General features: G+C 36.0%; 1 protein-coding gene across 11 annotated transcripts in view; it reads left to right on the plus strand.

Moving 5' to 3' along the window:
* Positions 1 to 12,903, plus strand: part of MBD5 (methyl-CpG binding domain protein 5) — a 184,491-nt gene that overhangs the window by 70,415 nt on the left and 101,173 nt on the right. For 8 of the 11 annotated variants that reach the window (XR_006277934.1, XR_006277933.1, XM_043505098.1 and 5 more), the window contains 2 exons: positions 4,684 to 4,876; positions 10,096 to 10,153. The gene's annotated coding sequence lies outside the window, so the exon portion shown is untranslated. Of the gene's footprint in view, positions 1 to 4,683; positions 4,877 to 6,000; positions 6,165 to 10,095; positions 10,154 to 11,047; positions 11,125 to 12,903 lie in introns of all 11 variants that reach the window. The other 3 variants (XM_043505101.1, XM_043505097.1, XM_043505099.1) reach the window with 3 other exon arrangements.

Here is a 12,903-nt window from a genome sequence, read left to right on the forward strand (position 1 = left end):
TGCTGGACTTTTCAATTTGGCCACATCTTTCCTGAAATGTGGCACCCAGAACTGGATGCAATACTCCAGTTGAGCCCTAACCAATACGGAATAGAGTGAAAGAATTACTTCTCATGTCTTGCTTACAACATTCCTGCTTATACATCCTAGAATGATGTTTGCTTTTTTTCGCAAGTGTTACACTGTTCACTCATATTTAGCTAGTGATCCACTGTGACCCACGGATCCCTTTCCACAGTATTCTTTCCTAAGCAGTCCTTTCCATTTTGTATTTGTGCAACTGATTGTTCCTTCCTAAATGGAGTACTTTGCATTTGTGGAGTACTTTGCATTGTGCATTATTGAATTTCATCCCATTTACTTCAGACCATTTCTCAAGTTTGTCCAGATCATTTTGAATTTTAATCCTATCCTCCAAAGCACTTGCAACCCCTCCCAGCTTGGTATTGTCCACAGACTTTATAAGTGTACTCTGTATGCCATTATGTAAATCACTGAGGAAGATATTGAACAGAATTGGAGCCAGAATAGATCCCTGCGGGACCCTACGAGCTATGCCCTTCCAGTTTGACTGTGAACCACTGGTAACTACTCTCTGGGAATAGTTTTCTACCCATTTGTGCACCAGTCTTATAGTAGCTCTATCTAGTTGTATTTCCCTAGTTTGTTTATGAGAAGGTCATGCGAGACGGTATGAAAAGCCTTACTAAAGTCAAGATATACCACATCTACTGCTTCCCCCCATCCAAAAGGCTTGTTACCCTGTCAAAGAAAGCTATTAGGTTGGTTTGACAGGAAATCCATGCTGACTGTTGCTTATCGCCTTATTATCATCTAGGTGTTTGTAAATTGAATGCTTAATTATATGCTTCCATGCTTATAAATGCTTATATATACTTTTCAAAGATAATTGCTAATCGCTCAGATATCTTCTCAGTCAGCTCCTTGAGTATTTTAGGGTATATTTCATCAGGCTCTGGTGACTTAAAGACAGCTAGCTTGTCTAAGTAATTTTTAACTTGTTTTTTCTCTATTATAGCCTCTGATCCTACCTCATTTTCACAGGCATTCATTAAGTTAGATGTCCAATACAAAATAATGGAGTTATTAAATCTTGATAGAAATTGAGTCTTTCTTATTGTTACCAAGGAAAATAACAGCTCCTGATCACCAGTGAAATCTTTCCTCATAAGTTAGGTGCTGCTCAGTGTGCCACTTTTCATGGGGATGTCATTCTAGGAGAGTTGCATTGCATGAACAAACCATCCAACCAAAAGACTGGTCTAGAACCCAATCCCTGAGAACACAGATCAGACGAAAGATAAATCTGTGACCAAGAGAGGTAGAGAAGAAGAAGGAGACAGAAAAAAGGGGAGGTCTTTTGGGTAATGGAGAAGCAAAATAGTTGGGAGTGGCCTTTTGATACCTCTGAGCAACAACAGTGCCCTTAGCCAGTTCACATAGAACACTCTCTTTATCAACTATAGCTGGGCAATGTGCTTTATAAAATCACACATCATAGCTGTTCAGTGGCATTTATAATGCTGATGAGCACAACATGTGCATATATGTATAATGAAGATGAATGTCTGAAGTAATGATTAACATTACAGTTTTTATTGAAAAAATAACCTTCTGTCTTATACATTTCCATTTCCATGTATTCAAAAAGTCACTTTTTGTAGCTTAAGGTTATCTGGTTTAGAAATTATTAGTGGAGAAATCATATATACATTCAAGATAAGATTAGAAAATAAGGTGCTCTAGAATTCTTGGTGACTGAGACTTTTTATACTTTGTTTCTTGTCAATTGTCCATGTGATGTAGGTACTGAAATCCTAGGTGGAAATATGCTGTATCCATTGAAATATGCTGTTCCCAGTAAATTTGTTCTGAAATGTGTACATTGATTAGACTTGTATGGTTAAGGGAGGATATGTACATTTTTTGTAAATTACTTCAACTGTACCTTAGGAATACATTTAAATGTGAAATTAAGAAATAATTTTTACTCTAGTGTATTGTATTCCTGGTATAAAGATGCATGGCTTAAATATTTTGCATAATACATTTTTAAACACTATGTTACGTCATGTGTTTTTAGAGCTTCATTTATTTTGCTTGGGTAAACAAATTCAGTGTTAAACCTCTGGTACACAGGGTGTTTATGCATGATGTAATGCTTTATTTAGATACACCAATTTCTTTAAGAAATTTCAGTTATTTCAGAGAGTGTCTTACAAAAAATGCCATTGTAAGGTTAAAGTTTCATTCTTTGAATGAAAAAGATTGTATGTAGCATATACACAAAGGAATGAATTTGCCTTGTTGCAGATTTTAGATATTTTCTCTCGTTAAAAAATCCTTATGCAGTAAAGTGTAGTGTCTGTATTTAAGATTTGAAAATTCTGGATTGAAAATTCTACATTATTCATTTTCTTGAATACCTACAAACTAGCAGTTAAAGTCCACAGCTGAGAGCCCAATCCTGTAAAACCATATTCACACAAGCTTTCATTGGAACCATTGGCCTGGGTTCGGGATTGAAAATACTTAATGGGGAGACAGCTACCTGTGTATGAAATCTAAAGAGGCCATATGACAAAAGATGCTACCACATTTGATTGGTATCATCTGCCATCTGATTAGAGGCCATAGGCTTAAAGGCTGTGAAGAATGAACCGTTTTTAACCTTATAGGTGATCTTTTCCGTAGATCAGGGTTTCAGGCATATTGGAGGGCCACTATCTAGTCCAGACCTGCTTTGTACATAGTTAGAAGCATCCAGTGTAGTCTATCACCTTTCATGAAGAGATATATATATATATATATATAAACACACACAAAAGACAGTGTCCCGTATTTTAAGAAAACCTAAATGCTAAAGCCCTACAATAATATATATATAAAAAACATACTGTTTAGATGAACACATTTAAGCTTATATATAAATCCTCTGCCTGTGAAAGACTATAACAGCTCCATAAGAGATTCAGTGGACCTAGGAAATAATAAAAGGAGTACTTGTGGCACCTTAGAGACTAACAAATTTATTTGAGCATAAGCTTTCGTGAGCTACAGCTCACTTCATCGGATGAAGTGAGCTGTAGCTCATGAAAGCTTATGCTCTAATAAATTTGTTAGTCTCTAAGGTGCCACAAGTACTCCTTTTCTTTTTGCGAATACAGACTAACACGGCTGCTACTCTGAAACCTAGGAAATAATGTGATTGTTGTTTAATGTACTGATTAAACCCTGGCTCAGTTTTACTCTTACATTGAGGAAGTACTATTTTCAACTAATAAAATCTCATGATTAGTTTTTGTTGACTTCATTAGTGCTGGTAATTGATAAAGATGAAATATTCTCCAAGAAAATGGAAGAGTTTTGTTTACAAGCTTAATTAAGACATTCAGTAATAATATTTAATGTAATGGATTAAGTTTGTAATTTAATATATTCAAGATTTGGTACCACACTGTACCTTGTAAGAATCTTCATGTTACAGTGAAGATTGGTAGATTGTTTTTTTTATGGGAGTGGGATTGGATATGTGAGGGGATGTTATTTGTTGATTGCAAAACCCAACTGTACCAGCTCCCTACTAAGATCCTAATTATATATTCTATAAACTAGAACTGATTCAACAGTCATTTTGTAAGATCCCGAAAATATGTATTAGGTTTGTTGCACTTCTTTTGATAAAGCACTTTTAATCAATTCTGATAAAATTCTATTGGTTTTCAGTAGAGTATTTCTAATGGGTCTTCAAAATACTGGTGTTAAACTAGCAGACTTTCCAAGTATTGCCTTTTAGGAGATTACATTAGCTCTCCTTTCAATCTGCCTTCAACCTGATTGGATCCAATGCCTTTCTCCTTTAAAAGAAACCAGCTAATTGAATTAAAGGGCTATGCAATGACTCCTAATTGTTCTCAGTGGCAGAGAAACTGAAACTGCCACATTAAAAGTCTGCTCCGGAGAAACTTGCGTACTGCAGCACACTATGTTGCAGCTGAGGTAAATACCTCAATAACAATGTAGTGCTGTCTTCTTTTAAAAGATAGCAGCATTGAGTGCCATCCATGCATTGTTTCTGCAATGAAATGTGCCAGCATTCATGTACCTGCACAAAATCCCAGTGAATGGCTCACAACCTGTATTGGCAGATCGCTTTGCAGAATCAAGGCCATTCAGTTTGCAATACACAGAGAGAGAGAGAAATACTACTGCATGTTGCATATTTTTTTTACATCTTTTGTGATATTAACTACAGTATTGTCTTTAAAATATGAGGATTATTTGCTGCGATACTTAAAACCTAGAGTGTTTAGCTCATATCAGCGATGGGTAATATAACTGAATTTGTTTGAGAAAGTGTTTCTTTAAGTGTATACCTTTTTATACAATAACTATCATTGCACAATCCTTAATTATCCATTTTTAACAGATCCATTGTTTCTGATTCTTGGATGTACACTGTAATAGCCTCACGATTTAGCAAAAGATATCTTTATTTCTTTCTCCACCCCTTCCTCCTTTTTTTTCTTTTAATAAATAAAATTATGGTACAGAGTATAAAGTAGCTTGAGAATGTTTTACAGAACGGCAAAGAAAAGTGAAAAAGTAAAATCAAAAGATTTGATTTGTGGTTTAATGTAAACAATATTACTGACTCAACAGAGGTAACTTGGGGTGCAAAGAGTTCCACAGATGAGGGGTATAATAAGAAAAGGACCTAGCCCCAGTGACCTGAGTCCATAACCAAACTACAGACAGGAGAGTCTCTGAAGCAAAGTTGAATGTGCACCCAGAAATTTCAGAAATCAAAAGGTCCCTAAGGTAACTAGAAGCAAGGCCATGAAGAGCATTATAAGTAAGTATTTTTTTTATAAAATCAATACATTTTTATACTGAGATGTATTTTATTTTATTTTGATATTAGTATGCTATGATGGGAAAGATTATTGCTAAATATATTCCATGCAATAAAATTCTACAAAAGTTTGAGTTAATATTAGAAAACTAATCAAGAGAGCAGCATAGAGTAGAGAATTTCAGTATTTAACCAAGATGAATTGAAAGTATAAACAATTTTCCAATTCATATTCTTTGTTTAAGACCAGCAGGGCATGCTTTACATGTTTTTGCTGCTAATTAAGTGAGGGGAAAAATACATTCTTGACCTGGTTTTAATTGATTTCATTCAGACAGTATATGAAGTTGATTATTTTCATGTGATAAACTTAACATGTTTTGTGACAATGTGATTCATGTAGGTATTAGTCATAAATGGTTATAATATCCTTTGACATAATTAAACAGTAGAATGCTATTTATTTACATTAGAAAAGATTCAGCATTATCTCTGACCTAGATTATATTTTTTATGCCAAAGTAGCTGACTCGCACTAAGAAATTAAGCCAAAACTCTACTGTAATTTTTTTAAAAGCTCTTTTTGTACATTTTTATAATCAAAATATAAGGTTATACCATATTGACAGTTAGCAGATGGAAAAAACAATACATTAGGAAGCTCAAAGAACACACTGGGAAGCTATGCTATAAATACCAGGCTAATTCCAGAGCTTCAAGATTTTTCCAAAGCTTTTAGAGCATTTCTTAATCTCTTTGGGAGGGAGTTATTAGTAGTCCTTTTATCTGATTTTTTAAAAAGATCTTAATCTTCCATAGGCCTTTTAGAGTACTGCCTTGAGATATTGTCCCTAAACACAACTACTGTATGAAGTCATTTTTTCTATACCTCTTTGTTCTAGATTTCTCCTTGCTCACCCATTATTTCTTCCTTTGGTAGTTTCAAGCAAACAATCCATAAGATGGAGGGGAGGAGCAAATATAGCATGTTGTGACTATAGTACATCATTGTATATAATCAACCATCTCCGCATGTGTGAAATGCTCCACCAGAAAACTCAGACTCCTGTGTGCCTCAACTCATTTTGAATCTGAGATTCAGTAGTCAAGCTCTCCCTTTATAGGTTAAGATAGCAGCCAGCCTTTTGGCTAAGTTTCATGAAGACTTGGGTGGCCCATAAAGTCATGGATGTTTTCTGTCACAGTTACTGTTGTAGCAAGACTCAACAAAGCTGCATGGTTTTCAGATTTCCAAACTCTGATGCCAGTGCAGTGTAGTATGTTAAAAGTAAGTGACTGCTTGTCTTGTTCCAGTAGAAAGGCTATGCTAAGTAGTGTATTACTCTACTGTTGTAGCAGACTTTAGCCAGGTCACAGAATCACTACAATAGTTAATAGGCCCTAAAACAGGATGTCACTAAGAAAAGCCCTGAATTCAGAGCTAATTTTATTTTTGTATGTGTATCCAAGAAAGAAGAAATTTTATGGGCCTGATATTTGACTGCAAAAAGCATGAAATCGTAAGGATGAAGAGTCTCTTAGGACTCCCTATTGAAGTTAGCAAAATGCAATAGTCATTGGAGAGTGATCAGAGAGAACCCAGACTAATTAAAATGTAAGAACTCTCCACTCGTGAAATGTCGTTTTGATTCCTGCACCTCTGTTTTGTTTGAGTAATACTTTTAGGAAATTGTACTATTTTCAGGAATCTTAAACCTGGGTGTGTTCATGTTCGTGTTCCTTGAATACCCAACACTGGAGGAAACGGAACAGAGCACACGCAAAAAATCTAGATCACAGGTCTTCCAATCCTAGTGGATTCTAATTTTGCATTAGCACACAAATTGGTGGTGGTGTTTTATCCTCACTTTGTATTTTCCTGAAAGTTATTGCTATTGTTGATGTGTGAAAAAAGTTTCAATCTGTGGTACAGGTATTTAAAGTCTATCTTCATTGATGGCAGTTTTTAATATGTAAAAGTGAACTGAAATAAGTGGGTTTTTTTTATAAGTAAATGAACATTCCTTAAGACACTACATCCAAAACAGGGTGAAATTCTGGCTTTGTTGAAGACAATGAAAGCTTCAGTGAAGCCAAGACGCCTGGGTAGATAAAACATTGGAAATGCATACATTTTAAAAATAGCACTGAAAGGTGTTTTATCTGAAAGAGGCCTGAGTTCAGGGATCTTTGTTTTTCCTGAAAGAGTTGATGACCTCACAAACACCTAAAATGAAGAAGGGAGTTGCATTTATTTACCTTTATTTGTGTCACACAGTACAATTCTGTTACTCAATGTACTTATGGTGCATTAAACATGTTAAAACACTTTTATATTTTAAGAAATACAAATATTCGTTATTTGTATTTATTAATAGAACTCATTTACCGTTAAGTACAAGGGCACACAAGATGTTACATAGTCTCAGATATAAAAGAAAACATAACACAAGGAGAAACAAAATATCATCTGTTTTATGTACACATCTTTGGAGCTCTCTGGTCTTGCTGAGAGTTTGGACCACAGCTTTTCTCAGCTTCATTCACAGGGAAGACTCAAACCAGCTCAGTTGAGTTTTAACTTTGTCTCTGGCAAGAAGTAGAGTTCTAAGATTGTGACAAAGCAATCAGATTTCCAGATTTTTCCATCCTTTTGGGGAGGATCTAGCAGCTTCCTCACTCTATTGCCTCCCAAGAGAGAGAGCACACTTTTTCCCACCCTCTGCACATCCATATGTTCCTTACCCTTCTTTTTGTCTTCGCTCCCTTGTGACCCCAGGTAGATTGAGCAGTTTTTCTGGGATGGGTCAGGCCTTTGGCTTCCTTCATTCCTTATGAAAAGAAACCTTTCTTGTCTGACCTAGTGTACGGTATGTACATCCTATCTCTCACATGCTGCAAACAGGGTATCTAGGTACTCCTCTCCATTTTTTTCTTGACACAGTACTTCCCCAAGGCCAGTTAGGGACTAGAATGAAAATGCTTTATTAAAGTTGTATGACACTGGCTGGCAACGCAGTTTGTGTTTGAGATTTCAGATGACTATTTCATGAGGATTCTTTTTAGTAAAACAATTAATAGACTTTTGTGGTTATGTTGTCCATAACCTAAAAAATGAAGAAAATATGATTGTTCTTGGCGCTCTCTCCCAATTTTTTTCTGAAATCATGCCTCTGAGACCTCAGTCCGACTGGATGTAAAAATATTTCAGCTGTGTCCTCTTGAGTTTCCTTAGTAGGAAACTCTTGTATATTGCTGCAATAGCAACACATCTATTCTGTTCATTATACTTTGGTAAATGTAATACCACATTTGCAAAGTTTCTTTTTATCCTTATTATACACAGACAAGTAGATACCTCATGTTAAATGTTATGTGATTTTTCAAAAATTCATATCTTTTTTGATGAAATTCATCCCTGTAGAAAGAGCCAGTACAAGGCCATTGCACCAATTACTTCCCACTTATACCTTCACAATAAGGCTTATTTTTTAGTAAAAATCCTCTGTCCTCTGTTGTCCAGTCCCAGCATCTGGAAGTCAGAGGTTTAGGGACATGCAGAGCATAGGGTTGCATTCCTGACCATCTTGACTAATAGCCATTGATGAACCCATCCTCCATGAATTTATCTAATTCTCTTTTGAACCCAATTATACTTTTGGACTTCACAACATCCCCGGTAATGAGTTCCACAGGTTGGCTGTGTGTTGTGTGAAGAAGCACTTCTGTGTGTTTTAAACTGCTGCCTATTAATGTCATTGGGTGACCCCTCATTCTTGTGTTATGTGAAGGGATAAATAACACTTCTTTATTCACTTACTCTATACTATTTGTGATTTTCATAGACCTCTATCATGTCCCCCCTTAGCCGTCTCTCTTCCAATATGAATAATCCCAACCTTTTTAATCTCTCCTTTTATGGGAGCTGTTCCATATTTCTAATCATTATTACTGTTAATTTGATCAATTTGTTCGAAAACCACCTCTATTGACACTGCAATCTGGGACAGCGCCTCAGATTTATCACCTAAAAAGAATGGCTCAGGTATCAGAATCTCCCTCTCATCCTCTCCAGTGAAGACCGATGCAAAGAATTCATTTAGCTGGTCCACAATGGCCTTTTCTTCCTTGAGTGCTCCTTTAACACCTTAGTCATCTAGAGGCCCTACTGGTGGTTTGGCAAGCTTCCTGCTTCTGATGTATTTACAAAAACAGGATTTTTTTTTCTTTTGCTAGTTGCTGTTAAAATTCTTTTTTAAGGCCAATTTTAAAAAATTCTTGATTGGCCAGTAATCTGACTGGTGATTGGATAAAAGAACACACAAATGTAGAGTAATCTTTATTTAAAATTGCTTTTATTTAATAGAGAAAGGCTGTGGAAGTGATAGTTAATCCCATGAATTTATCCTCAAGAGTCAATAACAACACTCAGAGTCCTACCTCTGAGTTCCTATTTGTTTTAATAAAAAAAATGATTTGATTAAATATTTATAAGCATGACAGACACTTCTTCAGCTACCTTTTATTTGGCAACTGGGGACTTGACGGGGTAAATACCCAAAATTACTATTTAGGGCCAAATTTTGGCCTGGCTTGCATACAGCACATAAGAGAAAGGGAGTGCAAAACGTCTTTGCAGTACAGCTTTGAGTATCCCCTCATGGGTAGCCTCTTGAGTGTGTAAGCAGAGACTACAGAGCTGCTGCATCCCTCCCTCCTGCAAATGACCAGAAAGGGGGCCCAATGGGGGTAGTCACTGGATGAATCTTGAGTTTGTCACCTCCACTGGCAGTATACCAGGCAGCAGAGACTAGGAATAAACCTGGCATAATTTTAATCCTTTGCTGGAACAGTAGGGAGATTGTGATTCAGGGAGCACAAAACTACACTCCCCCTTACTCTGAAGTAAAGGCAAACCCACAATTGAGCACTTTATTAATATTATCGCTAAAATAAAAAATAATCTTGATTAGAACAGACTTAAACATCAGATTTATTTTGTCATGCTTGTGGTGTTTTAAACAAAATAATGTGCCTTTGTGTTAACAAGCAGGTAGTTGCTTCAAAGTCATTTGCTAGTAGAAATAAAAGACTAAGAAATTTGTCTACCCAAGTGGGTTTATAAAAATTTAGGGCCAACTGAGAATTGTTAAAGGTTAAACTTTTATTATAATATACATTTGTGTATCTTCTGTATCAACTAGTCCTTTGTTTTTCAGCTTAGAATGAACCGGATGAACATACCCACCTTGTATCTAATCCTTAGCAAGGAAAAAGGTCAGTTTTTGCTTCCTGCTACAATTAAATACTGTACCTTACTTTGTTAATTGCAAAGCGATAAGTACTTTTTAGTTGGACCACTTTTGATCACATGACTTGTATAATAAATCAAAATAATGCATGTTGGGATGGGGAGAGAAAGAATTTTATAACTGAGAAGTGTATTCCCTAAACAACTCACTCAGGTCAGATAATGTAGATGGAAGAGCTGTTAGAATTTTCTGTCTGAATGATTTTCCAATAGAAAATGCCCTTATCAGAAAAATCAAAATTTTTCACAGGAAAATTTCAATTTTGCTGAAAAGTTTCAGTTTTCCATGAGGAAAATCAAAATAATGGCTTCCAGGCAGCCTGCCAGAGGCTGTGTCCTTACTCTCTGGCTCTCAGCCAACCCCACCCCTCTGCACCCAGTCTGGCTGCAAGAGTGGCAGACAGCAGGACACTCAGCCCTTGTCTTAGAAGGAGGTAAGGAGGCTGAGCATGCCTTTCTCTGCATCTTGGTTTTAATCAATTTCACTTTGTCTGCTGTGAGGAAGTGAAATTGACAAGAGTCTTCCAGATGGGAAATGGAAGAATTCTGTGTTGGTTCTTCCAAAACTGAATTTTTCTAGAAATCCCTTCCTGGAAAAAATGTTGTGTTTTTAGCTTTTTGTCCTAATTTGGAATGATCCCATGCCCCTCCTCCTTCCCCACCTTGCAAAAAAAATTTCTGGAAGGGGTTTCTATTTTCTGACCAGCTGTAGCAGATGGAGAAGATAAAGATATAAGAAAAGGTCATATAAACAAGGATTGTTTATTTATTTATTAAAATATTACCCCTGTTGTTCATGGAGTGGAGGCAAATAAAAGGGGTAAAATCATCCACTTGATTTTGATCATCTTTTGTTGTAGAAATGCTTGAGCTTCTGGACCCCTTTTCAGGAAACCATCTGTCAGGTGTAGAGATAACTGGCTAAGAATGGGAAAACGTAATACAGAATACCTTATAAATGTTTCAGTAGGGCCAAATCCTGCAAATCCATATGTACACAAGTAGTTCTTTCTTATGTTTATTAATGTTATACCCATTAACTGAACTGGGGGGCTACTCATGTGTGAGAGAGTTTGGAGAAGTTAAAATGGTTTTCTTTTTAGTGTGCTTGTTTGTTTGACAGTTACTTTATATCTATATTTTCCTTCACAATTTAAGGGCAAAACTTTGGTCCCAAGAAAGTCAATAGGACCAGGATTCAATCCAAAAGTGTAAGAGCCACATTTTAGTCCCACATGAGCGACAAGTATTGCCATGTATTTTAAAACATAAACTGACATACTTAACTGAGTAAGTACAATAGCATTTCATGCTGATGCAAGTGTAGCGGCTGCAAATCTGAAATACTGTCTTTTAAAGTGATGATAATCAGATAATACTGTAATTGTACCCAAAAAAAAGCCACAACCACATACCTCCTAGAAGAAATTACGTGGCATACATCTTAATATTGAAGCTGGGGCAGGAGGAAGGGAGAGAGGGTTGCAAAAATGGCTCTAAGCCCTTCTTGCACTGTCCTAATCCCAGGACCATCTATTCAACAGTCAAATCCCCAGCATAAATTAGAAAATGTAAGTAAAGGCTGCTCAAATTTGCACCGACTGTCATTGCCCCGAAGGGCTGTTCCAGCAATCATTGATCAGCCAGGCATGTTCCATTTTGCACAGACACAGTCCTTACAATGGCAGCTCAGGAAGGTGGGAGGCAACATTGGAGCCCCTACAGTAGCTCGATGTACCCAAGGATTTCCCTAAACTGAGGGGAATCCTCCATATATATGGCTAAGCAGACTGTAAGCACATGTGGTATAAAGTTACTCCAGCAATTTTCTATAATTTATCATCCACATCTGGTCTTTTGTTTATATCTAAATTTCCTATTAATGTAATTTTAGTAATAATAAACTGATGTTACCTGTCAGCTTTTTACCACACAGTAGAAAAGTAAGCTGAAATTGGTATGTGATATTTGGCTTTCCCCTAATATTTCAACATTGACTTAGAGTAGGCAGTTATTTGTTTGCTTTTAATTTACCTTTAAGAGACCAATCCTGTGCACCTTTAATCTTATGAATACCCTTTGATAGCACATGCAATTCTTGAAAAAGGTAAGAATATTTATTTGAGTAAGTGCGTGCAGATCATGTCCAAAAATTGCAAACATCTCTTCAGGGCTCAGAATCACTCAAATTAAAAAATATAACAACTGATTTTAATGTCTTTATCTATATAGATTAGAATCCTAAAGGGACATTCATTTTATTTTACTGCATGATAATTGCAGGTTGGTACCAAAACACCATTAAATGTTATCCTAAATTCTTTCAAAAAGAATGCCAAACCTTCTTTACTGGTAGCAGCTAGTTTTAGTTTTCAAAACATGCTAAAGTTTAAGTGACTCATCAACCACGTTACAAATAAAATTGTTTGAAATATTGAATCTGCCATAAGTTTTTTTTCTTAAAAGAAAAATAAGTCAAATAAATTTTTCCCTGAGGAGAGAAAAAGCATTAGGGTAACATTTTTATCTATCAAAATAAAGAGCATTGATTTAGTATCATTTATCTTCACAACTAAATGGAAAAGAGATTTTGTATATAATCTTTCTTCCATCTGCGCACACAAGTCCCATTAATGCTAACCAAAGCAATACGTGCACAGAAGGGAAAAATATAGTCCTTTGGGAGTAACAACTTTGTTGTCTTTTTGACTCTGTG

The sequence above is a fragment of the Dermochelys coriacea genome, chromosome 11 (genome assembly GCF_009764565.3).
Source record: "Dermochelys coriacea isolate rDerCor1 chromosome 11, rDerCor1.pri.v4, whole genome shotgun sequence".
NCBI classification, from domain to species: Eukaryota; Metazoa; Chordata; order Testudines; family Dermochelyidae; genus Dermochelys; species Dermochelys coriacea.